Source organism: Cricetulus griseus, chromosome 2 (assembly GCF_003668045.3).
Source record: "Cricetulus griseus strain 17A/GY chromosome 2, alternate assembly CriGri-PICRH-1.0, whole genome shotgun sequence".
Taxonomy (NCBI): Eukaryota; Metazoa; Chordata; class Mammalia; order Rodentia; family Cricetidae; genus Cricetulus; species Cricetulus griseus.
The window spans coordinates 105,175,017-105,202,346 of record NC_048595.1 but is presented as its reverse complement, the minus strand read 5'-3'; the positions used below and the strand labels follow the sequence as shown (position 1 = coordinate 105,202,346).

Here is a 27,330-nt window from a genome sequence, read left to right as displayed (position 1 = left end):
ACCCCCTATTGATTTCTTTTGGTTTCCTCTCCTTTGAAACCCTGTTCATTTGTAGAGAGAAAAGAAAATGCTCTAAATTTTAGCACATAAAGTATTCCTTGGAGAGAGGCTAGAGACTCAGCATGCTGTTCAAGTACTTCTTTAGTATGCATGGGACTTCAAGTTCAAACCTCAGCAACAGAAATTAGCAAGTGCATGTCAAATGTGATCTGTGGGTCTTGGTAAATGGCTGAGATAGAAAAGGTACTTGCTGTCTGAGTTCCATCTCTGGGTCCCACATGGTGGAGAAAGAGAACTGAGGACAACATGATGTCTTCTAATCTTCACATGAGCTCCATGGAGGATGCACTCCTCCAGATTAAATAAGCAATAAATAATTACTGTAAATAGTTTTTAAAATTAGTAGCCTTTATTGGTTAGAGTGAAACAGTAGGTATTACAAATGCTCACATTCTACATATATGAAAATATGTAAATAAAACACATTCCCTACAGTCAAGATAAGTTTGAGAATAAATAACCATGTAAACATGTAAGCATGCTTGTCCTTTGGTTGGCAGCTGTCACTCTCATTTTCTTTTCTTTTTTAAAAATAAATTTGAATTTAAATTAGAAACAAAATTATTTTATATAGAAATCCCAGTTCCCTTGCCCTCCTGTCCTCCCATTTCCTCTACTGAGCCCCCCATCCCATCCCTCATCCAGTCCTCAGGGAGGGTGGGGACTTCGATGGGGGATCATTAAAGTCTGTCACATAATTTGGGCAAAGACCTAGGCCCTCCTACTTATATATAGGATGAGAGAGTAGATCTCCATAGGGAATGGGCTCCCAAAGTCCATTCGTGTACTAGGGATAAATACTGTTCCCCTGCCAGAAGCCTCATAGACTGCCCAGGTCTCCTATCTAATACCCACATTCAAAGAGCCTGATTCAGTCCTATGCTGGTTCCCCAGCTGTCAGTCTGCAGTCTTTGAGCTCTCCATTGCTCAGGTCAGCTGTTCCTTTGGGTTCCTCCAGCATGATCTTGACCCCTTTTCTCATCAATCCTCCCTCTCTGCAACTGAATTCCAGGAGTTTGGCTCAGTGCTTAGCTGTGGGAGTCTGCTTCTGCTTCCATCAGCTACTGGATGAAGGCTCTGAGATGGCATTTAAGGTAGTCATCAATCTCATTATAAAGGAAGGACATTTAAGGTAGACCCTCCACTATTGCTTATATTCTTAGCTGGGATCATCCTGTGGATCTCTGGACATTTCCTTGAGGCCAAATTTCTCTATAAACCTATAATGGCTCACTTAAGCTATCTATTTTCTTGCTCTCCTCTATTCTTCCTTGGACTTAATCTTCCTGTTCTCTCAAGTTCTCCTCCCCCTCCTCTTCTCCCCTTCTCTTTCACATATATGGTTATTAGACATAGAGCAAAGGGTCACCAGCCTATAATGCATACCTCCAGAGACGTTAGGAAACAAGGAGGACCCTAAGAGAGACATGATCCCCCAGAGAAGGGGAAAGGAACAAGAGCTCCTGAGCAAATTGGGAGCATGGGGTAGGGGAGGAAGGTAGGAGAAAAAGAAGGACACTTTCATTTTCTAATCATATTCTGTCTCCTCCCTACATAATTCCCCTTTCAATATTTCTCTAGTTTGATTTCTAGATTGATGGACAAATCTATTCTTGCAGGACTCCAATCACTTTCCACTTGCCTTTAACACCCACCTTTCCATATATTAATGGAATAGACAATGTAAAATTTGGAAAAAATACATTTCAAAGTAAATATTTGACTCACCAGTAATTAGCTATACAATTGAATTATTTTTGTCTGAGCATATACACCTTCATCTACAAATGAAGGAAATAATAAGTCTTGAGGAATTAAATGGTTAATGTACGACACAGTGGTAGAAATTTTGCACTAAGAAAGAACTCAAAGTGATGTGTTAATCTCATTTTATTTAGTTCAACCAGTTCATCATATTCCATTCCCATGTAAAAGGGAGGTATATTTGTGTACTCAGTCTTCTGACTGTGTTCTTAAACTCCATACTCAGAGCATCTGCATTCCTTCATCACTATATTATTTATCACCTCTAGCCCAAGTGTTTGACATATAGAAAACATTGAAAAAAATCTGTGTGAATCTGACATGATCTGGATTGGCTTGATACAAAATAAAACAAACAAAAATACCCCTTGAGCATGACAGTTCTGCAGATTTGCAAAACAAAGAAGAGTGAGGTTGTGGGAGGTGAAAGATAGAGACTTTTAGCAAAGAGAACAGTGTTGTCTCATGTACACAATCATGTGATTTTTCTATTTTCTGTCTTTGTCAGCTTCTTCGGAACTATTTCTAAATAAATAAATTAAATAAATAAATAAATAGAAAATATTCTATAGGATGTTGAAGGTGACTCATGTGCTCTTGAGGACTCACTTTGTTGCATATCATTGTAAAAGCTCTGATTAACCAAAGCAGGTAGATCCTCTGACTTTTCTGAAGCTTCCCTTGTATTTAGGCTGGGAAAGGCAAACCACTATGGCTATGAGGAATAACTTCCAAAGAGTCAACCAAAGCATTAAGGACTGTCTCTGCTACCTTTGTTAGGAGACCTCAAATAGACCAAACTTCACAACAGTCACATATCTTTAAAGAGCTTAGGTCAGTCCCTAGCATGCTTCCTGGTTATTGGTTCAGACTCTGTGATTTCCTATGAGTCAGATTAGTTGATTCTGTGGGTTTTCTTGTGCTGTCCTTGACACATTGGCTTGTATAATCCTTCCTGCCGTTCTTCAACAGTATTCTCCAAGCTCTGACTAATATTTGGTTGTGGGTAACTGTATCTGTTTCCATAAGTTACTGGATGAAGGCTCTCTGCTGACAATTGGAGTAGGCACCAATCTGATCAAAGGAGATGACAAGTACAGGTTACTATCCAGTATTTCTAGGAATCTTAGCTGGCCACATGGCTTCAAGGAAGAATTCTACCAGACTTTCAAAGAAGAGCTAATACCAGTACTCAACTTACTTCACAAAACAAAAACAGAAGGAACATAGTCAATTTTGCTTTATGAGGTCACAATTACCCTAATACAGAAACAGCAAAAAAGTCAACAAAGAAAAATAATTACAGAACAATTTCCCTCATGAACATTGATACAAAAATACTCAATAAAATACTGTCAAAGTGAATCAAAGAACATATCAAATAGATCTTTCATCATGATCAAGTGGTCTTCTTCCAAGAGATGCAGGGATGGTTCAACATATGACAATCTCTCAGTATAATCCACAATATAAGTAATTGCCAGAAAAAACATGATCATCTCATTAGATGCTGAAAAATCCTTTGACAAAACCCAATAGCCCTTCATGATAAAAGTCTTGGAGGGACCAGGGATATAAGAAAATACCTAAAAATAATAAAAGCAATATACAGCAAGCCAACAGCCAACATCAAATTAAATGGAGAGAAACTCAAAACAATTCCACTAAAATTAGGAACAAGACAAGGCTGTCCACTCTTTCCATATTTATTAAATATTGTACTAGAAGTTCTGGTTAAAGATTTAAGAAAAACAAATCAAGAGAATACAACTTTGAAAGGAAGAAGTCAGTGCATCACTATTTGTGGATGACATGATAGTATACATAAGCAATCCCCAAAATTCTACCAGGAATCTCCCACAACCAATACACACCATTAGTCAAGTGGCTGGATAAAAGTTTAGCTCACAATTGGTGGTCTTCTTTTATATTACTTTTCCTTTTACAGGAAGCTGTTGAAGAATCAAGCACTCTCCTGATGAAAATAACTATTCTATTAACTGAAAAATATTTTGGAACTTGTATTTCCTGATTATCATCTCACCATTAAACTTACTTTCTACTTCTGGGACATTAAAGATTTTACTCCAATCCTTCTAATATTAACAAAGTAAAACAATTCTAACTTTAATTTCATTAAGTATAAATGAAAAGCTTTGCTCATTCAAGCTTGCCTTTCAGAGACAGTACATAATTATTATTTTATTTATGAAACAAAACATATTTTCTATATTTACTATAATTCTGATTTTATAAACAGTTCCGTATTAAACATGCTGTTGTAATAAAAAGCCAATAATCTTTAAAAAATCACTGAGTATTAAAAACCTTTAAATGCAATATTCCTGGAAGACATTCAATATTTCTTTTAATTACTTTTTTATCAGCAAGAAAATTGTTTTACATGTCAAAACCAGGTCCTTCCTCCTCCCCTCCTCCCCTGCCACCCCCAACTAACACCCTACCCATCCCATACTCTTTCTACTCCCCAGGAAGGGTGAGGCCTTGCATAGGGTGTCTTTAAAGTCTGTCATATTCTTTGGGAAATGGCCTAGGCCAACCGGCTTGTGTCTATGGTCAGGGAGTATCCCTCCATGTGGGATAGGCTCCTAAAGTCCATTTCTATGGTAGCGTTAAGTAATGATCCACTACAAGAGGCCCCATAGATCTCCAAGGTCTCCTCATTGACACACACATTCAGGGGTCTGGACCCCTTTGCTCATCAGTCCTCCGAATATGGATTTCAGTTCAGTTCAAGGTTTAGCTGTGGGTGTCTCCTTCTACTTCCACCAGCTGCTAGATGAGAGCTATGTGATGACATATGGATTAGTCATCAATCTCATTATTAGGAGAGGGCATATAAGGTAGTCTCTCCTCTGTTGCTTAGATTGTTAGTTGGTGTCATCTTTGTAGTTCTCCAGACATTTCCCTAGTGCCTGATTTCTCTTTAAACTTATAATGTCTCCCTCTATTATATTATATCTTATCTTGCTCTCTTCTGTTCTTTAACCCAACTTAACCTCACTGTCCAGTCATGTCCTCCTCACCTCTCCTCTTTTCCGGTTCTCATTCTCCTAGTTCACTCTCCCCTCCCCCCAATGCTCCCAATTTTCTCAGGAGATCTTGTCCCTTTCCCCTTCTTCAGGGGAACATGTATGTCTCTCTTAGGGTCCTCCTTGTTTACCAGCCTCTCCAGCAGCCTGGGCTGCAGGCTGACAATCCTTTACTCTATGTCTAAAATTCACATATGAGTGAGTACATACAATGCCTGTCTTTTTGAGACTGGGTTACCTTGCTCAGAATGGTAACCTGAGAAATTAGAATTTTTCTAATTCCATCCATTTGGCTGTGAATTTCAAGATTCCATTGCCTTTTTTTCTGCTGAGTAGTATTCCATTTTGTAAATGTACCACATTTTTTTCTAGCCATTCTTTGGTTGAGGGGCATCTAGGTTGTTTCCAGGTTCTGGCTATTACAAATAATGCTGCTATGAATATAGTTGAACAAATGTTGTAGAAATGTGCTTCTTTTGGGTATATGCCTAAGAGTGGAATTGCTGGATCTTGTGATAGACTGATTCCCATTTTCCTGAGGAATCGACATACAGATTTCCAAAGTGACTGTATGAATTGGCACTCCCACCAGCAGTGGAGGAGTGTTCCCCTTTCTCCACAACCTCTCCAGCAGAAACTGTCATTGGTTTATGACTTTAGCCATTCTGACAGGTGTAAGATGGTATCTGAGTTGTTTTCATTTGCATTTCCGTGATAGCTAAGGATGTTTAACACTTTATGTGTCTTTCAGCCATTTTAGATTCCTCTATTGAGAACTGTCTATTTAGTTCTGTATCCCACTTTTAATAATTGGATTATTTGGTGTTTTGGACACTGGCTTCTTGAGTTCTTTGTAAATTTTGGAGATCAGCCCTCTGTTCGATGTGAGGCTGGTGAATATCTTTTCTCAATTAGTGGGCTGTCATTTTGTCTTGTTGACTGTGTCCTTTGACATCTTCAACAAATGGTGCTGTCATAACTGGATGCTGGCATGTAGAAGACTGCAGATAGATCCATGTCTATTGCCATGCATAAAACTTAAGTCCAAAATGCATCAATGATCTCAACATAAACCGAGGAGAAAGTAGGAAATACCCTTCAACGAATTTGTACAGCAGACTGATTTCTGAACATATCACTAGTAGCACAGACACTGAAATCCACAATTAATAATTGGGACCTCCTGAAACTGAGAAGCTTCTGTAAGACATTCAATATTTCCAAGTAGCTAAAAAATCAACAAGCCTCCTTGATTTATAAAGTTTCTGATGACTTAAGTTTTAACATAATTATCTGATTCTTATTTATGAATAATTGATCATATTTAGTTCTTTTATTCAAGAACATATAAATAATGGGCATCTTCTGTCCCTCTCATATTATTTCAACACTGAAATATATTTTTCTGAAAATCTATTTCATCTGTACTAATTGGAAACAATTTTACATTGATGCAAAATCACAGTATGTAATTATCTTCCCCTGTGGGTTTTAGAACCCTTTTTTTGTTGAGTAGATAATTTCAAACTCATTTGCTGTGTTTGTTAAGATTGTATTTTTGGGGGGCATCTGTCTTCTTTGTGATGCTGAGCTACAACAAAGCTTATTAAAACACATCTACCTTTTGTTCATCTACTCTTACAGAAGATAAATGCCATGGATATCTTGCTCATAATTTCACATCTGTGCCTTTTCTTCTTTTACTTTTTTTTTACAGGATTAGTTCTGCTCCATGTGATATTAAATATAGGCTCTTGATTTATGGTTGTTGTGATGAGGAAGTTTTCAGGGTTTTAGACTCTGAGTGCACACTTAAATATTAAAATAATAATATAGTTCTGCATTCTTCAACAAGCTCTATTTTTAGATAATGGAGTCCCATGTGTGGCATTCTGCTCCTACAGAATATGGTTAACCTTTCCTGAAGCAAGGTGCTTGGCTTGAAGGAGGCAGGATAATAGGAGCAGTCATATATTTAGCATTCCTGTTCATTTTGGTCTCCTTCCTCTGTCCATATTTTATTCTCTGCCAATATACAACTGTGCATGGTAGGAGAAAGGCTATTAAGCTTTCTTCTTTAGTAGCTGCATTAAGTGGGTGGCAGAATGATTCCAAAATTCTATCCTTAATTCTACTTATTATCCCATATTTAAACACCTGGTGTCTCTTAAACCAAGAGTACAGCTGGTGACTCTTAAACCAAGGATGTGAATTGTGAACCAGCTCCTGGTACAATTAGTGCAGCACTTTATTTTCTATTCCCAAGCCATTGTTAAAGGAGCGTAAACACTCCCATAATTCCCATTAGAGGGAACTCACAGACAGATCAAGAAGCTGTGGGTTTCTGCTATCTTCTCTCTGGGAAAGCAGACAGCTCTTTTTTTCCCACCTATTTCTGCATATAAACCTCAGAAAAATCACTGAAAATTTTGACTCCATGCAAGAGTACACTTTCTCTCTCTGTCTGTCTCTCTTCTCAAAATGTGGTTTTTATGATTATTTTTTCTCATTTTATGTGCATTGGTGAGTTTTCTGCATGTATTTCTGGGTAAGAGTGGCAGGTCCTCTAGAACTGGAGTTACAGACAGTTGTGATCTGCCATGTGGGTGCCGGGAATTGAACCAGGATAATCTGGAAAAGCAGTCAGTTCTCTTAACCATGGAGTCATCTCTCCAGGTCCTGGCATCCAGATTTTCAATAGCTGCTTCCTGAACTGCAAATTCTTGCCCTTCTCATGTGGATGGTGTAAGAGATTTACAAGGTGTAGTCTCATTTCTTGAGAATGGGAATTTTAAGTCAACTATGAGTGCAGTGAGTGTGATCTGCCATGATAATTTAGCAGTAGGAATCTGGCTGGAGTACTCTGATTTGCAAGGAAAGTTAAAGCAAGTCAGCAAGCAATACATTCTGTTTCCTTCGTCTGGTAATAAAGGAACGTGTTAGTCCCTGATGGCTCAGTCATTTCAGAGGCTCTAGGAGTTGTGAATGAAACTGACCTAAAAGAGTTTACCCAAAATATGAGAGATTTTACCAGAAAGAAGTTTTAGTCTTTCAGTTATGACCACAAAACAACAAAGGACATAAGTTGTCCTCTAGGACAAATATCACAGAGCCAGAAAATGAAGTGAAACTTATAGAGCCATCTTTAGGAAGACTGGGCTGGGAGGCATTCCAAGAATACATGTGAATTTCTAAAAACATTTACAAACAAACAAAAAAAACCCCAACAATAACAGCAAACAAAGATTCCATATCAAATGGAGGTATCAAAAAGGAAAGTCAGCCTTGGATAGTATCAGTGATGGTGGACATAAAGAACAACATTAAAAGTAACAATACTGATTTAGGAGAAAGAAAAGAAAAAAAAATACTTTACAAGGTCTTTGCAATTCACTTGCTTCCTTCAAGCCCTCTTCCCTGTGGTCATTCCTGTAGAAACCACAGGTAGAACAAAATAGAGGAGATTGGTAGGAAATTATGTGAATGGCAAGTAAAATCAGCATCATGATTCATTCTTTTTTTTTTCCAAACAGGTCTATAAAGTGCCACTCAGGCCTGAGAACAGAAAGAAAGGTACAGTGAGTAGAATTTGAGGAGGCAGGTAATCTAGGTACTACAGATTCCATTCATCAGCATTGGTGTGGATAAAGATCCGTGATTATAGCTTACCATCAGATTGCAATTCATAATCACAACATTCTTATTTTGGCAGAATTTTGTGTTATTTTCTTTTATCCATTCTATGCTATTTAGTAATATTACTTGTCTTTATTTTAAAAATATTTATTCCGTGCTTACCTTCATCCCTTGCTCTAAGAATGGGACCCGTAGCTTAAGCCAAAATAATAACAAAAATCGTCAGACTGTAGATATGTTAAATGAAAAAAAAAAAAAACTTCATGCCCCAGTCTTATATTCCTCAAATGGAGTTCAGCAATACATACCAAGGCAGCTGTGGCTATTAGTATCTGGATTAACTGCTTTCTGAATATGGTGGTCACTGCAATGGCTGCCCCATCTAGACTCTATCTGGGTCTTGTTCTATGTCCGCTTCTCTCCTACTTTTTGATCTGTGAAAGAAGTTATCAAGAGTCAAGAGGAGATATCATAATTAGAGGGAGATATTTTTGGTTTACAGAGAAATCAGGCACTAGGGAAAGGTCTGGAGATCTACAAAGATGACACTAGCTAACAATCTAAGCAGCAGAGGAGAGGCTACCTTAAATGCCCTCCCCTAATAATGAGACTGATGACTGACTTATATGCCACCCGATAGCCCTCCACAGCTGGTGGAAGTAGAAGCACACACCCACAACTAATCACTGAACTGAACTGGAATCCAGATGCTGAGGAGGAGTGAAGAGAAAAGGGGTCCAGACCAGGCTGGTGAAACCCACAGGAACAGCTGACCTGAACATCCAGGAACTCTTGTTTCCCAGACTGATAGCTGGAATACCAGCATGGGACTGATCCAGACCCCAGGAACATGGGTTTCAGTGAGAAGACCTGTTCAGTACTTATCCCTAGCATAGGTGTGGACTTTTCGAGCCCATTCCATATAGAGGAATACTCCCTGAGCCAAGACACATGGGGGTGGGCCTAGGACCTATCCCAAAGGTTACAATAGACACTGATGACACCCTATGGAAGGCCTCACCATCCAGGGGGAGCAGAAAGGATATGTGATAGATAGGGTTTTAGTTGGGGGGGGTAGGGGAGGATGGGTAGGAGAAGGAAACTGGGATTGTCATGTAAAACAATCCTGTTTCTCATTCAAATAAAAAAAATTGGAAAAAATTTGAAAATCTAAAGGAAATGGACAGTTTTCTGGATAGATATCACTTACCAAAATTAAACCAAGAACAGATAAACAGCTTAAATCGACCTATAATTCCTAATGAAATAGAAGCAGTCATCAAAAGCCTCCCAACCAAAATAAGCCCAGGACCAGATGGCTTCACTGCAGAATTCTACCAGAAATTCAAACAAGAGCTAATACCAGTACTCCTCAAACTGTTCTGCACAATAGAAGCAGAAGGGACATTGCCATTCTCTTTTTATGAGGCTACAATGACTTTGATACCAAAGCCACACAAAGATACAACTAAGAAAGAGAACTACAGACCAATATCCCTCATGAACATTGATGCAAGCATACTCAATAAAATATTGGCAAATCGAATCCAAGAACACATCAGAAAAATCATCAACCATGACCAAGTAAGCTTCATCCCAGGGATGCAAGGATAGTTTAACGTATGAAAATCCATCAATGTAATCCACCATATAAACAATCTGAAAAAGAAAAACCACATGATCATCTCACTAGATGCTGAAAAGGCCTTTGACAGGATCCTTGTTTTCTAAGCAGACAAACATTAGACATGGTAACTTTCTTCCATAGCTATATACAATCCAGACACCAGGAAAAATCAAGTTCATTTGTTTTAATTAGTTTGAAAATGAAGGTGTTCTTATTTTACGCCAAAAGCTTTATTATATACTATTTATGTAAGTATTTTGAATGGAATAAATAAAATATGTTGAATATATATGCCTAAATATACATAAAAGATGAAGTTGTACTTTTACTAACTTTTCTGCACTTCCTTTTTACCCACGGTTGCTTTTGTTAACTTTCCTGTCCTGCACTCAGAAGGACATCCTGTAGCCTTGGAAGCATTTGCATTTCAGCAAGAGAATCTAGCAGTATTTGGTCAGTTTAAAACGTTTGTCACCCCTCAGTCATCATTTTTTTTATTGGAAATTTTTCCTGTAATTTGGTAAGAAGAGTTGCTAAAACCATAGAAGGCCTTTATGATAACCTCTTTCCCCCACCACCATCCCCACAAAAAGTAAAAAATCTATACTGGACGCCATTGAAGAGAACTCACACATGATAGGGATGCTGAAGTGTAGCTTTTCACAGTTGATGGCTACTGGCTGGGGTGGGGATGGGGAAGGACTCAGTTTTCTTTATGTGGCTGGGCACTGGGAGTTTGAGCATGCGCCACTGAGTATATGGGCATCACAAACTAGACTTGGTGTATTTTTTTTTCTTCTCCTTTGGGGGTGTTCACAAAAGTTGGGGGCTGGACCTGGGAGGACTGTGAAGACTGGGTGGTCAGGTTGCATTATGTCAAATTCTCAAATACACAATAGAAAATTACATTTAAAAAGATACTTCTACTATTTACTGCTACATGGGAATAAGAATGCAGAACAAAATTTCAGCCTTCTACTTGAACTGTTTTAGCTCTGCAATTAATACATTGTTTTAATTTCTTTTGCAAACACATTTCATAGGTAGTTTTTCTAGATCCCTATATTACTATGAAAGATCTTATGATTAAATTAAAAAGGAATGTTATATTTTTGTAAAATAGAAGGTAAGATAGCCATCCTAAAAATAGCTATTTTTCAATACTATCATTACTATTGATCATCTCACAGGAAGACAAATGACAAATATTTTTCCTTTCCTTATACTTTGTTTTCTCTTTTTATGATACTGGAAAAAAATGCACTAAATTAGTTTGAGGAGAGATTTCTCTTGATTTTACATCTTGGTATCCCCTGAAATTTTAATGTTTAATTTCTTTGAAGGATATTGTATTCGTGGGTGTGTGATTTATTTAAGTAGATAGAAAAATATACAGACAGATAAGAAATGGGGCTTAGGAAATGGCTTAGTGGGTTAAGAGTTTGCTGTACAAACTTGAAGAGCTGAGTTCAGATCATTGGCACACATGTAAGAAAGCCAGGATTGACAGAACCTATCTGAAATCCTAGCATGAAAAGACAGAGAAAACAATTCTGAAAATGTACTGTTCATAGATTCTAACCATTTGCTCAGCTCCAGGTTCAGTGAGAGACCCTGTCCCAAAAAGTAAGGTAGAAAGAGTGAGATGTGGGAAGACACTCAATGATGACCTTTGACCTCCACATGTCCATGCATAGGCTGACTCACAAAAAGATGGACATCTGAGTAATGTGAGAACATTGTAAAGAAATAGAGATCAAATGTTTTCGACTCTGTAGTCTACAATTCAAAACAAATATTTAAAAGTTATCAGCTTCTAGTACTGTGAAATTATATGAAAATCTTAAAATACATTTTGTAAACTTGTGTTTCTGACATTAAACTATAAAGATTTATTTTTAGGTAATATTTACATTTAACTCAGTTTGGTCCCACAAAATTAACACAATATATCCTGTGGTCTGGTCACTAGTAACCTTCTGATGAGGGAGGACTGGAAGTGAATTTCTTTCCTATCTGATGTAAAGAAAGCAGTATATTGCCCTTGAAATTGTAGTTGTAAGGAAGGGCAATTTTAGGTGAAGTTAACATTATTAAAGCCAAAGCTAAGTGATGGAGAAATGTTATGTCTTTGACATTGTGTTGCCCTTCAGTGAAGTCAAAATCAGAGGCTGGACATCTTTCTGCTTATCTACATCACTGAATGCTATTATTATTTTAAAATCATTGATCCATCTCTAAGTGAATATAATTGTGTATATATTCGGTGATGTTCTGATATGTATAATTTAGTCAGACTAATAAATTTAGCTATCACCTCAAAAATTTATCTTTTTTGTAGCTGATTTTTTTTAAAGTGGGCTTTCTGTTGCTTATAAAAGAATATCACTCAACACAAAGGCAGAATGGTACCATATGCTTCTGTCATGGGTGCTGAACATTTTCATGGACTTTTAATAAAATATAAGTGCTATAAAGCCTGAGGCTATGTAAGTTCATCTATTAAAATATCAAACAAATAAATAACTTCTAGGTATGAAAATGGCCTCAGCAGGATTAGTATACAATTCCCCTAAGAGTATCATGAGGAATAAATATTAATGCTTTTTCATTGCTTTAGAGTTTACAAACCTGAAATACAGCATCCAGTCCAATTTTGAAGTTGAGAGCAGATAAATATTACTCAATAGAATAAATTCACATCTACATCTATCCCAATGTACTTTTTAAAAATTACATCTGTGTCCTACTTACTTTCTTAGGAAATTAATCTTTTATTTGGGAACAGAGTATTATGGGAAAGTTTGTCGTATTTTAATTCACTGAAAAAACTTGATCATGTGTAACTTTTAGAACATAGTTTTAAGAGCCAATACATATAGACCATCTATGTCACTGTCAAGAAGTTTTCTATTTCACCAGACAGTGGTGGCACACACCTTTAATCCCAGCACTTGGGAGGCAGAGGCAGGTGGATCTCTGGGAGTTCATGACCTGGTCTACAAGAGCTAGTTCCAGGACAGCCTCCAAAGCCACTGAGAAACACTGTTTCAAAGAACCACAAAAAAGTTCTCTGTTTCTAGGCATTTATATCTGTCTATGCTTTTGAAAAGAAAATATGTTTGTCACTAATATAGTCTATAAGGGGCTTCTTGGGAAAAGTTGGTGTTTATCAATGTCATTACAGGCTTGCTCTACTCCAACACTTGACTAATTTTCATTCTTTTCTTGGAAATTTTGGTAGTATCTGTTTTATGATAGCATACTAGTAAGTGGTAGCAGCCATCTATGAGAAACTTCTCATTTACTTTTCCTTATATCTCTTAAAGTTCTTGATACTTGTATATGATTTTGCCCTTGTGGTGGTCTAGGGATGGTGTGACTAGTACCATTCCTATTTTCACCTCTTTATTCCTGGACCTATGAAACCTGACTATAGAAGAAAGAGTATCATACACTGGGTGCTTGTTTATCGTGTGCACTACCTTCTTAAGTACATTGTCCCAGGCCTGAAAGCTATTGGCAACTACTTGTTATTGTAATGGCATGTCAAAGTCAGTTCTGCATTCTATCAAACCAGATACTTCAGTGATGGGAAACATGTTAAGAGGAGTGAGTTCCATAAACCTGTATCCACTACTGTACTTTCTTGGCTTTGTGAAGAGTTTTTTAAACAAAGCCAGTGTTGACTAGAATATGATTTGCAGCTGAGAAATTTGTTTTTAAAGTCTATAGACCATTGTTTGAGCAGAAGCACTGCATGTAGGAAAGGAAAATTCATGACCAAAATGAGTATCTGTTACAATAAGGGCAAAATGTTCTTTCTGTTCAAAGTAGATATGGTCCAGTGTAATCATCCTGCTACTTGGTCACTCTGAAAAATGAGGCAGCATCAGAAGTTCAGTATTTGTCTCTATTACTTGCAGATTTGGTACTCAGTAGCATCTATAGCTGTTTTATTACTGGGAGTCAAAGGCCATATTGTTGAGTCTGTGAGGAACCTCTATCAGTCTATCTCTACCAAGGAGCCACTTAGTTAATGTTCTCATTGGACAGTGACAAGTACAGCTAGTGTATTACTTACATTTTTCATTGCTGTGATGAAATACCTGGCAAGCAACATATTAAGGGAGAAATGACTTATTTTGGTTTACAGTTTTTGAAGCAAGATCCGTTTTACTGAGGAAAGCATGGCAGTAGAAGTGTGAGGCAGCTGATCATTGTATTCACAGTCATGAAGCAGAAAGCTCAGAGGAATTTGGGGCAGGTTATAACATTTCAAGGCCTATTCTGAGTGAAGTACTTCTTCTGATGGAGTGTCGTATCCTAACAGATCCACAATTTTCCAAAACTACACCACCAGCTGTGAAATAAGATTTTAAACACAAAAGTGGATGAAGGGTATCTTACGTTATAGCCACAACAGCTTTGGAAAGACATTGACAAGTACTGAAAAAATGGGCAGTTCTATGAAAACAGTCATTGCAGTCCTCTGCTGAGGTGGCTTTGTTAGTGGGGTTTTTACAGAACATAAATATTTTCATTTATTTTACCCACTGAGAGATGTCTACCCCTACACCTATTCTCCAAATGTGCTTCTAATCAGTTTTCCAATAATGCTTTTTTCCTGGTTAAAACTTGACTTTTTAGAACTTTTTTATGCTCTGTATTCTTACTCTAAACATAATCAAATGCAGTGAACAATAACAATGCTATACACTGAAATTTATACTGTCTTTACCAACAACTTAGTCTGTTACCTTGAATTCAGCCCCACTCAACATTTTAGCACAACTGATGAAAGTAGCTAAAAAGTTCTGCTAAGTATAAATTGAACTGTCTCTAGCCCTAAACTTCACACCGTCTTGTTTTTCTTCTGAAATCATAGTAGCCTAGCTTTTCTCTTTTTATTTTTACAGGAATCCTAGTTTTGGTAATTCCCAACATAATTATCTCTTATGGCATTCTGGGGTTTCCCTGGATACCAAAGTTTTCCACATCTTTGCCAAAATATTCTAAAGACTCACATGGTCAGATTTATTATAGTAACACTTACTTCTTGATGCAATTTTTTTCTGTTAACTTTATTAAAATATCTGGGAAATGCAACCTAAGTAAAACATAGTTTTATATTGTCTCAAAGTTTGAGAAAGATGCAGTTCATGATTGTGTGGCAGGCATAGCCACAGAAACATGAGGTGGCTAGTCACATTGCATCACAGTCACGAGACAAATTCCAGTGTCTGCTACACTATCCTTTGAATTCAGTTTATGCCCTCCCTCAGACAATGGAATATGACCACTCACACTAAGGGTGGAATTTCTTCCTCACTGTAACATCTCTGGAAGTTCTGCCATCACACACCCAGATGTGTGTATCTATCAGGTATTCTAAGTCCTGTCAAGTTTATAATGGAGGCCATCCAGTGTTTCTCAACACTTCTTATGAGCATTTTGAGTCCTTTCAGGATTTCTTCATTTCATCTACTCTGCCTTTATCCTTTAACATTTTCAAGTACTGACAATGATTTCACTTATTAAGGCCCATTACTGACCAACTTACAAAAACCTGTAGTCATTCTATACACAACAGCAATCATTCTGAAAAATAGATCATGGACATATTTTCACTACCAGTGGTCTTAGAGAAAATGAAATATTAGAAATAAACCTAATATATGAACTAATGAAATAAAAATGTTATGCAACCTGAATGCTAAATCTCTGAAGAAGGGGTTGAAGAAGAAATTAGAACATGTAAAAACCTCCTGTGCCTATGGGAACTAATGCAAAATTGACCATGCTACCAAAAGGAATTCATAAAATTAGTGCAGTCCAAATGAAAATTTACTTGGAAACTTTGAAGAAATAGAAAAAAAATCATAAAATCCACATGAAATAACAAAAGACACCAAACTGCCAAAACAATACCCCTGCAAATAAAAAGCACAATGCTTGGAGTGTTACCAATACAGATTTCAAGCTATATTCCAGAACTCAATACCCCCTAATAATTGTTCACAAGTTAAGTTTAGAAGGCTAGGATGGGGCTGAGAAATATCTCAATTGTTAAAAATGCTTGCTGCAGAAGGTTAATCACCAGAGTTTGATTCTGGAATTTTGTTGTGAAAGGAGAAAAACAACTCCAGAAAATCATCCCCAGATCATTTTCACTCCCACTTTTGCCATAGTTTGTGTGTACCCAGGCCCACATACTCACACAGCAATTTTTTAAAATTTTTAATTTAAATTTAAAAAATTTAAATTTTTTAATTTAAAATTTAAATTTTAAAAAAATTTAAAATTTTTTTTAAAAAAACATTCTAGGATGATGTGTAGAAGGAAAATAAGAATATGAAATGTCCTATATATGTACTTTCTTTTGAGAAAATAATATTGTCAAATATCTATAGCCTTACGGGCTAAGTCTCCTAGTCACAAAGGAGACTATGCTAAACCTTTCTCTGGTGAATAAGCACACATTGGATATTTAAGCATTCTTGATTCAGGCATCTGACAGGCAGTATGGTACTTCTGGTAAATATGGTCAAGGTCCATTGTGGTGGAGGCAACTGAAATATGAACTAAGTTTCAATACATTGTTTAGAGAAGTGATTTGGTGGTGTAGAATTTGATGGGGAATGTCCTTTTGCATGCTGTGAATATATGTTTTTCTCATTGGTTGATGAATAAAGTGATTGCATCCAATAGACAGGCAGAATTTAGCCAGGCAGTATATCCAAACAGGGATAGAGAAAGGTAGTAGGTGGAGCTAGGGAGATGCCATGTAGTTGCTGAGAAAGCAAGAGGCTCAGGCATACCCAGTAATCCAAGACCACCTGGAGATACACAGATTAATAGAAATGGGTTAATAATTAAGAGGAACTAGCCAATAAAAAGCCTGAGCCATGGGCCAAACAATTTATAATTAACATAAACTTCTGTGTGTTTATTTGGGACTAAATGGCTACAGTACTGGGGAGGACAGAAGCTTCTGCCCACAAAAATTCATCTACTACTATTGATTATTCTTTTCTATTTTTTAAATGCATAAAATATCCTTTAGGTATCCTGCAGATGGTAAAATGGATAACAGCACACTTAGCTAATTTATATAGAATATCTAATATGTGTTATGCCCTGACCCATTTTTATAACATCTAACCTTTCAATAATCCTATGAAATAGATTATAGACTAGTTTTTTCTATGGGTAATAAGGATGAAAGCTGCTCATAACTCTAATGAAGAAGCTATCTATAATTGACACCCACTTGCAAAGGAAAACACAGTTTTCTCTAATGGAGAACCATTAGATATGTTAACCACATTTTAGGTGGACCCCATGCCCAACAGTGCATGGCCAGCACACTCAATGGAATTTTTCTGGACTTTTTGTCTCAAATTGTTTTGTTTGAGCAATTCATGTATTATTGGTCTTTTGTTTGTAAGTAATGATTTCTGATTTCCTGTTTTTATCAATAATGCTTTTTACATGTCTGTTTCTTGTGTGTTTTTTTTTTTTTTTTGCTGTTTGCTTGCTTTCTAAAGAAAGAGAGAAAGAATGGGTGGGGAGTTGGGTGGGTAGGGTGGTGGGAAGGTTCTGTGAGGAGTTAGGGGATGGGAAACCAAGATGAGAATATATTATATGAAAAAGATTAATGAACAAAGAATGACTGCTGTGCAGGACCTTGACTAATACAGGCTAATTTGTGGCTGATCTGGAATTGGAAAGATGTTTTGACTACCTTACAGGTCTACATTTTTGAAGTGGCTGGTATTCAGTGTTTTCTAGAACTACTACTGTGCTACTAACATATTTTTATTGCAATGAGGTAGTGAATCTTGAAATTCAGGTTTACATAACTTTCAGTTTTCAACATGTGGCCCATGACCTGTCAGGGTCATCTATCAAATATCTTACACATCAGATACTGACATTGTGATTTAAAACACTCACAAAATTACAGTTACAAAATAGCAAGGAAATAATTTTATGGTTAGGGGTCACCACAAAATTTGGAAGGTTAAGAAACCCTCGCTTAATGGGTACACAATGAAGCGTAGAGTTTAAAACAATAAAAATACCTTTAACATCTCAGTAAGATGTTTTCTTAATTTATCTGGGAATATTATTTCATTGAGTAATAGAGATCAGAGATTAGATTCTTCTTTTCCTGAAGACAGAATTCTGTACCTATTCATTAATAATCAAAAACAGTTTTTCCAAGTTCTTACCCTGTACACTAGATATTGGAGTGAGCATTGGGATGTGGTAAATACAAGTGAATTGACAGTCTCCAGAAAGGTGCCTTCTTTATCAGGTAAAATCTTAAAAGCTTTGAAGTGGTTAATTGATTGATTAGTAGTTTCAAACAGCAATGATTGAGGTGATAAATGCTCCATGACCCAGCTATAGAAAAAGCAGAAAATGATTTAAAAACCAATTAACATATGCTTCAGAATCTGATGAAATTCTGTCTCCTTTGCTTTTTGTTTCTGTGTCTATTTCTTATCTTTGTTTATGTCCCCACATATTTTCCTCTTCTACTTCTCTTAAAAAATGAATAAAAAATGCAGATAATTTTTCCCATTAGAAAAAAAGATCTGATATAAAGAAATCACATTTGTATGTTTTATTGCCCCCTCCCTGGCAGTCAAACACATAAGCCTTTCCTACTGAAAGAAAGAGTACATTTCAGCAAGGAACACTGGCAAATAAATATTCTGCATGTCATGGCGATATAATAAAAAGGAGCTGGGTTATGGGGGATGTCCTGAAGGAATGAACCAATTAGACTGAACTTTCAATATACTTCACTCTGTAGAGACCAGAGGACAATTTCCCACATTCCCAATTAGAGACAAAAAGTTATTTTTCTCCATTTTTATTTAAATTAGAAACATTGTTTTACATGTCAATCTCAGTTCCCTCTCCTTCCCATCCTCCCTTGCACACACCCCCCAACTAACATCCTACCAATCCTGTATCCTTTCTGCTCCCCAGGGAGTGTGAGTCTTTTGATAGGGGATCTTCAGGGTCTGTCATATCCTTTGGGATAGGGCCTAGGCCCACCCCTGTGTGTCTAGGCTCAGAGAATATACCTCTATATGGAATGGGCTCACAAAGTCCACTCCTGTGCTAGTTATAAGTACTGATGTACTACAAGAGGCCCCATAGATTTCCAAGGCCTCTTCACTGACACACACATTCATGAGGTCTGGATCAGTCCCATGCTATCACTCTGGGGGCCAAGAGCTCCCCCTTGTTCATGTCAGCTCTTTCTGTGGGTTTCATCAACCTGATCTTGACTAATTTGCTCATCAGTCTTCCTTCTCTGCAACTGGATTCCAGTTCAGTTCAGTGTTTAGCTGTAGGTGTCTGCTTCTACTTCCATCAGCTGCTGGATGAAGGCTCTAGGATGGCATAAAAGTTAGTCATCAATCTCATTATGAGGGGAGGGCATTTAAGGTAGCCTCTCCTTTGTTGCTTAGATTGTTAGTTGGCGTCATCCTCCAGAATTTTCCCTATTGCCTGATTTCTCTATAAACCTATAACTGCTCCCTCTATTATGGTATCTGTTATCTTGCTCTCTTTTATTCTTTCCCCAACTCAACCTTCCTGTACCCTCATATCCTCTCTACCTCTCCTCCTCTCCCCTTCTCATTCTCCTAGCTCCCTCTCTCATACCCCAATGATCCCAATTTTCTCAGGAGATCTTGTCACTTTTCCCTGCTCAGGTGGACTATGTGTATCTCTCTTAGGGTCCTTGTTTATTAGCTTCTCTATTGGCTGGCAATCCCATCCTCCATGTCTAAAATCCATATATAAGTGAGTACATACCATTTTTGTCTTTTTGCAAGTCGGTTACCTCACTCAGAATGGTTCTTCTAGTTCCATCTATTTGCCTGCAAATTTCAAGATTCCATTGTTGTTGTTTTTTCCCTCTGAGTAGTACTCCATTGTGTAAGTGTACCACATTAACTCCATCCATTCCTAAGTTGAGGGGCATCTAGGTTGCTTCCAGGTTTGGCTATTACAAATAATGCTGCTATGAACATTATTGAATAGATGTCCTTGTTGTATGAATGTGCTTCTTTTGGGTATATGCCTAAGATTGGAATTACTAGATTTTGTGTTAAACTGATTCCCATTTCCCTGAAGAATCACCATACTTATTTCCAAAGTGGCTGTAGTTGTTGGCACTCCCAGGAGCAGTAGAGGAGTGTTCCCCTTTCTCCACTTGCTCTCCACTTGCATAAACTGTGATTGGTGTTTTTTTTTTCTTTTTGATTTTAGCTATTCTGACAGGAGTAAGATGGTATCTAAGAGTTGTTTTGATTTGTGTTTCCCTGATGTCGAAGGATGTTGAGCAGTTTCTTATGTGTGTTTCAGCCATTTTAGGTTCCTGTATTGAGAATTCTCTATTTAGTTCTGTGTCCCACCTTTTAATTGGATTATTTGATGTTTTTGAAACTAGCTTCTTGAGTTCTTTGTAAATTTTGGAGATCAGCTCTCTGTCATAGGTGAATTACTTTTCCCATTCTGTGGGCTGCCATTTTGTCTTGCTGACTTTGTCCTTGCTGAAATAGCCTTTGAGAAATCCAACATCCTTTCATGATAAAGGTCTTGGAAAGATTAGGGATAACACGAAATTACATAAACATAATAAAAGCAACATACAGCAAGTAAACAGCAAACATCAAAATAAATGGAGAGAATCTCAACTTGATTTCCCTAAAATCAGGAACAAGACAAGACTGTCCACTCTCCTTATGTCTTCAATATTGTTCTTGAAGTTCTAGCTAGAGCAATAAGATAACAAAAGAAGATCAAAGGGATACAAATTGGAAAGGAAAATGTCAAACTTTCACTATTTACAGGTGACATGATAGTCTACATAAGTGACCCAAAAAACTCTACCAGGGAACTCCTACTGCTGATAAATACCTTCAGCAAAGTAGCAGGATATAAGATTATCTCAATAAAATCCGTAGCCCCACTATATACAGATGATAAATTCACTGAGAAAAAAATCAGAGAAACATTACACTTTATATTTTCCATAGACAACATAAAATACCTTGGGGTAATACTAAGCATAAAAAGAGTGAAAGACCTGTATCACAAGAATTTTGAGTCTTTAAAGAAAAAAACTAAAGTAGATACCAGAAAATGGAGGAATCTTCCATGTTGTTGGATAGGTAGGATCCACATAGTAAAAATGACAATCTTGCCAAGGCAATCTACAGATTCAATGCAATCCCCATCAAAATCCCAGCACAATTATTAACAAACATTGAAAGAACAATTCTCAACTTTATATGGAGTAACAAAATACCCAGGATAGGGAAAACATCCCTGTACAATAAAGAACTTTCTGGAGGCATCACCGTCCATGACTTCAAGTCTTATTACAGAGCTATAGTCCTGAAAACAGCTTGGTATTGGCACAAAAATAGACAGGTAGACCAATGGAATTGAATTGAAAACCCTGATATTAACCCACATACCTAAGAACACCTGATTTTTGACAAAGAAGCTAAAGTTATACAATGGAATAAAGAAAGCATCTTCAACAAATGGTGCTGGCATAACTGGACACTTGCATGTAGAAGACTCCAGATAGATCCATGTCTATCACTATGCATAAAACTTAAGTTCAAATGGATCAAAGACCTCAACAAAAATCCAGCCTCACTGAACCTATTAGAAGATAAAGTAGGAAGTTCCCATAAATGAATTGGTACTAGAGACCGATTCCTGAACATTGCAGCAGCAGCACAGACACTGAGATCAATAATTAATAAATGGGACCTCCTAAAACTGAGAAGCTTCTGTAAGACCAAAAGTTCCTAATGTTTATTTTCTCCTTTTCTTTTCCCTGCATATTTTATGAAAACACAGATTATCCACTGTCTTTAGCATTAAAATTCAACACTAGAGCCTGACATGATGCCTGCTGTATAGAAAACATTTTTCATGACTAAATTGGTAGAGAACTGTTTTTGAGTTTTTTCATTTCAAGGTACCCCGAAATATTTTACCTGCTTAATAGTCATCAGAAATTCTTGTGGCATGTGTAAGTCTTCATTCTAATATAGAGGATTAGTACAGTTTGTTTTTTTAGATTAGGTTATTCCTCTTATCCATGATCACAGGAATCTTAAAAGTCAAACTATAGAGTGCTCATCCATTACTTTATGAAGAAAGTTTTACTTACAAAACTTCCATTTATTTGCAAAAGTTTGTAATTGTAAATCCTTTCCTTGTCCCATTATGATATCCTAGAATTTAGGTACTAAATGTCACCTAAAGAACACTGTGTTCAACCTTGCTCTAAGGGCATTTAAAAGGAGCTGATGTAGTGATAGCAGGTGGAACTAATACAAGCTGATGTAGACATATAAGATGGAACAAATGGGAAGTCCCTTGGTTTCTGGACATGACCATGGATTCTTGCATCAGAGGACCCCAACTTCTTCCTTAAAATATTTTAAAGTTACTGGAGCCTGTGTCTGTGTTCTCAATACCAGACCATTTGACTATTTACCCACTGCTGTTTATTGTGCACTAGTACTCCCACAAAGTTCAAAGTCCAACATGGCAACCATCAAGGACCAGCTGATAGTGAATCTACTTAAGGAAGAACAGGTCCCCCAGTACAATATTACAGTTGTTGGGGTTGATGCTGCTGGCATGGCTTTTGCCATCAGTATCCTAATGAACGACTTAGCAGATAAACTTGCCCTTGTTGATGTCATGGAAGAAAAGATGAAGGGAGAGATGATGGATCTCCAGCATGGCAGCCTTGTCTTCAGAACACCAAAAATTGTCTCTGCAAAGACTATAGTGTGACTGCAAACTCCAAGCCGGTCATTATCACAACGGGGCCCGACAGCAAGAGGGAGAGAGCTGACTCATTCTGCTCCAGAGAAATGTGAACATCTTCAAGTTCATCATTCCCAAAGTTGTGAAGTATAGTCCAAACTGCAAGCTGCTTATTGTTTGAAACCCAGTGGATATCTTGACCTATGTGGCTTGGAAAATAAGTGGCTTTCCGGTTTGGTTACCTTATGGGAGAAAGTTTGGGTGTTCACCGGCTAAGCTCTCATGGATAGGTCTTATGGGAGCATGGAGACTCCAGTGTGCCTGTGTGGAGTAGTGTTAATGTCGCTGGTGTCTCCCTGAAGAATATGAATCCAGAAGTGGGCACTGATGCTGACAAGGAGCAGTGTAAGGAGGTTCACAAGCAGGTTGTTGACAGTGCCTATGAGGTGATCAAACTGAAAGGTTATACATCCGGGGCCATTGGTCTGTCAGTGGCCAACTTGGCCAAGAGCATAGTGAAGAATCCTAGGCGGGTGCATCCCATTTCTGCCATGATTAAGGGTCTCTATGGATTCAAGAATGATGTCATCCTCAGCATCCCTTGTGTCCTGGGACAAAATGGAATCTCAGATATTGTGAAGGTGATCCTAAATTCTGAAGAGGAGGCCTGCTTCAAGAAGAGTCCAGATACACTCTGGGGGATCCAGAAAAAGCTGCAGTTCTAAAGTTCTCAGATACCCCAGTGCTTCACTGTCCAGGCTGCAGCAGCGTTTCTATGGAAACCACACTCTACTCATCTGAGCTGTGGTTAGTGTGGTTGTGCTGAGGTAGTCTGGAGAAAACCTCAGTTCCCACAATTCTACTCTGATGCTAAATGGTACTTATATAGTGGTAACCTTGTTGGTGTGACAGTCCCACTGTCTCCAAAACACACTGCCAATTATGTGCAGGCTTCAATCATCATGAGCCTGTGTCTGTGCTATACACCTTCACCAAAAATGTCTAGGCCAATGAGTTCTCAATTAGTCACAACCTGCCTCTAATGTGTAAGTCTATTATGCATATTGTGTGCATAACGGTTCTATTATTATTTTGTGTATTATGTATCTGTGATGTACATTGAAATATTCTATAAGATCTGCATATGGATGATGCAACAAACTACTCAATGTCATTCCAATGAAAACACCAAAATAACCTTGAACCGTTAAAAAAATTGAAAAATTATCTGCATTTTTTGGTTTATCTTTTTAAAGGAAGTAAAAGAGGAAAATATGTGGGCACCAAGACAAAGATAAGAAATGTATGCATGAATATGACTTTCAATTCTTTATCTCCTTGGACTGTCTACATAATGATACTTGTGGTCATTTATTTTGTTCATCAAAGTCATGGTTCTGTTTGAATATGTCAAAACTTCTAAGGCTATGAGTAGCAAGTTTTTCTTTATAAACCATCTCAAGTATTTTCTTACAGTAACAAAAGCCTGACTAATACAATAGGTAAATGTTTTTAAATGACTTTTGCTAGTTTTACAACACAAGTCAGTCTTTTTTCAATCATGGAGATGCTATAGTATTGAAATAAAAAAATGAAATATATCCTAAAATAAATGTCCTTTCTTCCAGTTGGGAGAAGGAAGCTGGCTTCAGTGGCAATTTTACTATAAGCTGTGACAGTCTTTCTTGTTCTGAAAGAAGAAGGAGGTTGATTTCTCCTTTGTGAAAGGTCAATTTGCAAACACCAGTGTCCTATAACTCCCTCTGTCCCAGCTCTAGAAAAACCTTCCATCACTTGGTGGAGGTGACTTCATGCTGAAGTCTGGCTTACTCTTTTATTGCAAGAGACTTAATCAGATTGTCTTTCCTGCTGTATCTTCTCAGTGAGATTTTCATTTTGACAGCCCCTTATCATCCTGCATTGCACTGGAAATTCTGGTACTTTAATTTCTTGTCACAACTTGGTCTGCACACTTTTTTTTATCATGGTGGATGTGAAATTAAATTTCCTTATAATTGTAATTATCTCACTGATAGATTGACCAGTCCATCTTTTAATTTTCTTTTCTTGATGAATTGGTCTTCGTGCTTTCATCTTCTGTGACAGACTTGATTAAGATTTTCCCCATTTTAATTTTTTTACTGCTAATTTTGTTATTTTTTCTATTCAAAATTGTGTATTAAAAACACTTTTACTGGGTATGGACATTTGTTGCTGATGAAAGTATGAATCCTGAGAAGACTCCCATTTCTTGCAGTCAATTCTATTTTTATTACATAGAGGTTTTGCCTTTGATATTATTTGAAAAAACTCTCATTCCATTACATTCACAGTGTTTGCATGCATTTTTGAACTTTAAATTTGTGGATAAGTTCAAAATTCATGTGACAAAGAAAGATACAAAGTACATATCTAATATCATATCATCCATGCTGTTATATAGTTTTCCTGGCACCACTTCACTTGATTGTAATACAAATTTAATTTAAAAGTAAATTCCTAAAAATTGAAGGCAAATGTTACACAAATGTTGATTTTGTTCTTGTCACATTGATTTAACTTCTAATACTCTATATATTTTAAATCAAAGTAATTAAACTGCATACTTTAAATATAAAGTACACAGGAAATGTTTTAAGCTGCTATCATTGATTATTACACTTGTCTTTAATTTAAAAAGTTATTGTTTGTTTTCTTGAGACAAATATCACTGTGTAGCTCAGAACTTCCTCAAAGGCAATATCTTCCTTGCCCTAGCATCATACTTTTAAATTCATAGTGCTATCATATCTCTGGGATGATAAATTACACTGCTACACTTGATTCTTGTGGTTATTTTGATACAAGAGTATCTATCCATTTAATCTATCCATCTATCATTTATCAACTGTCTATCTAATATCTATCTGTGCATGCATGTGTTATTGTATACATATGCAGTTATTATGCTTAAATAAATTCAATAATCATGTTAATAATATGTACTGGTGAAATTTATGTGGGATGTAAGGTTACTTAACTGACTTAATTTGGAGAATTTAAGAGTATATAAATTAATGGTAATACACTGACTGTCTAAGAAATCTAATTCAGTAAAACATTAGAAAGCTATTTTAAATAACAGATTAAACATTTAAACATGGAGAAGACACTTGACTTAATTATCAATTTTAAAGTGAGATGATAAAAAACTAATTAGGATTTTTAAAGCAGTGCTTAGCTTTAGAAGTATGTCCTGAGGTATTTATAGATGAAATGATGTGATACCTGGTATGTGCTCCCAAGGAAGTAAAAAGATAAAAGAAAATGAGCTGGGTGTAGAGATGACACTCTATAGCCAGAAGTTGATTGTTGAAGTTTGGCAATGTATACAGAACTTCATTATATTATTATATTTTTTGTGTTATTTGTTCTACCCATGTGCAAAGATTTTATTAAAAATTATAGGAGAACAAATACATGATAGAATTGTAAGGGATATCCAAAGCAAAATTAATAAGCTTCCCTGGAATCATAAAGATGAATTTTAATCAGTACTATGGAAGATAAACTCATGATATTTTCACAGGAGACAAACTATAAAAGAAAAACAAATAAAAATAACTTAATCCCTTAATGATTCATCATGTTTGCAATAAAATTATTCTTTTTAATGACTCTAAATGTGATCAGAGAGTTGGATAGTTTGAGATGGACTTTACTGGCTTTCCATCAAAGTCCAGGTCTGCTGGCATGTGTCCAATATGCTAGGATATGACAGAATTGGTTAAATTAGCAATATATAACAGTAAACTGAGACCCACAAGGCATTTCACATCTCTGGCTTTGTCACCCAAACTTATTACAGATTGTCCAAAACTAGCCACATAGTAGATCAGTGTCAATCATGGACTTGTACTCCATGGATAGAGCAACAAATTCCAGTGAAAATATGAATGGACCGAAAACAATTAGCCAACCCTGTTCTCTATACTGTTGGTAGGTAGCTTGATTATGTCTAAGAGCTGCACTTGTCAAAGTTAATTAGTGCTTTTGGATTCAAAATACTATAAAAATCATTTTTTCCCTCTGGGATCTGGGTAATTTTCACAGTCTAATTTCTACTTGTGTATTGGAAATCCACCAAGATTTTTTTTATAGAGCAAATGGTCTCTTTGTCTCATTTATTCCATGCTGACATATTTGTTTTCCAAAATATAATCCAAATCTTTCTAACAAACACCAGTTTCTATTATACCAGTTGGTGAGGCAAGACACAACTTAGTGTTCTGTGGATCTGTACCTTTAGTTCTTTTGGAATCTTTTTGGTGGAGTGGATTTATTATTTGTTCATTGTTGTAATTCCCTCAGAGTTCTAAC

General features: G+C 36.7%; 1 pseudogene; it reads left to right on the top strand.

The window, feature by feature from the left end:
* The first annotated feature begins 22,737 nt into the window (after positions 1-22,737).
* LOC100761286 lies at positions 22,738-23,696 on the top strand (annotated as a pseudogene).
* Positions 23,697-27,330: the final 3,634 nt, after the last annotated feature.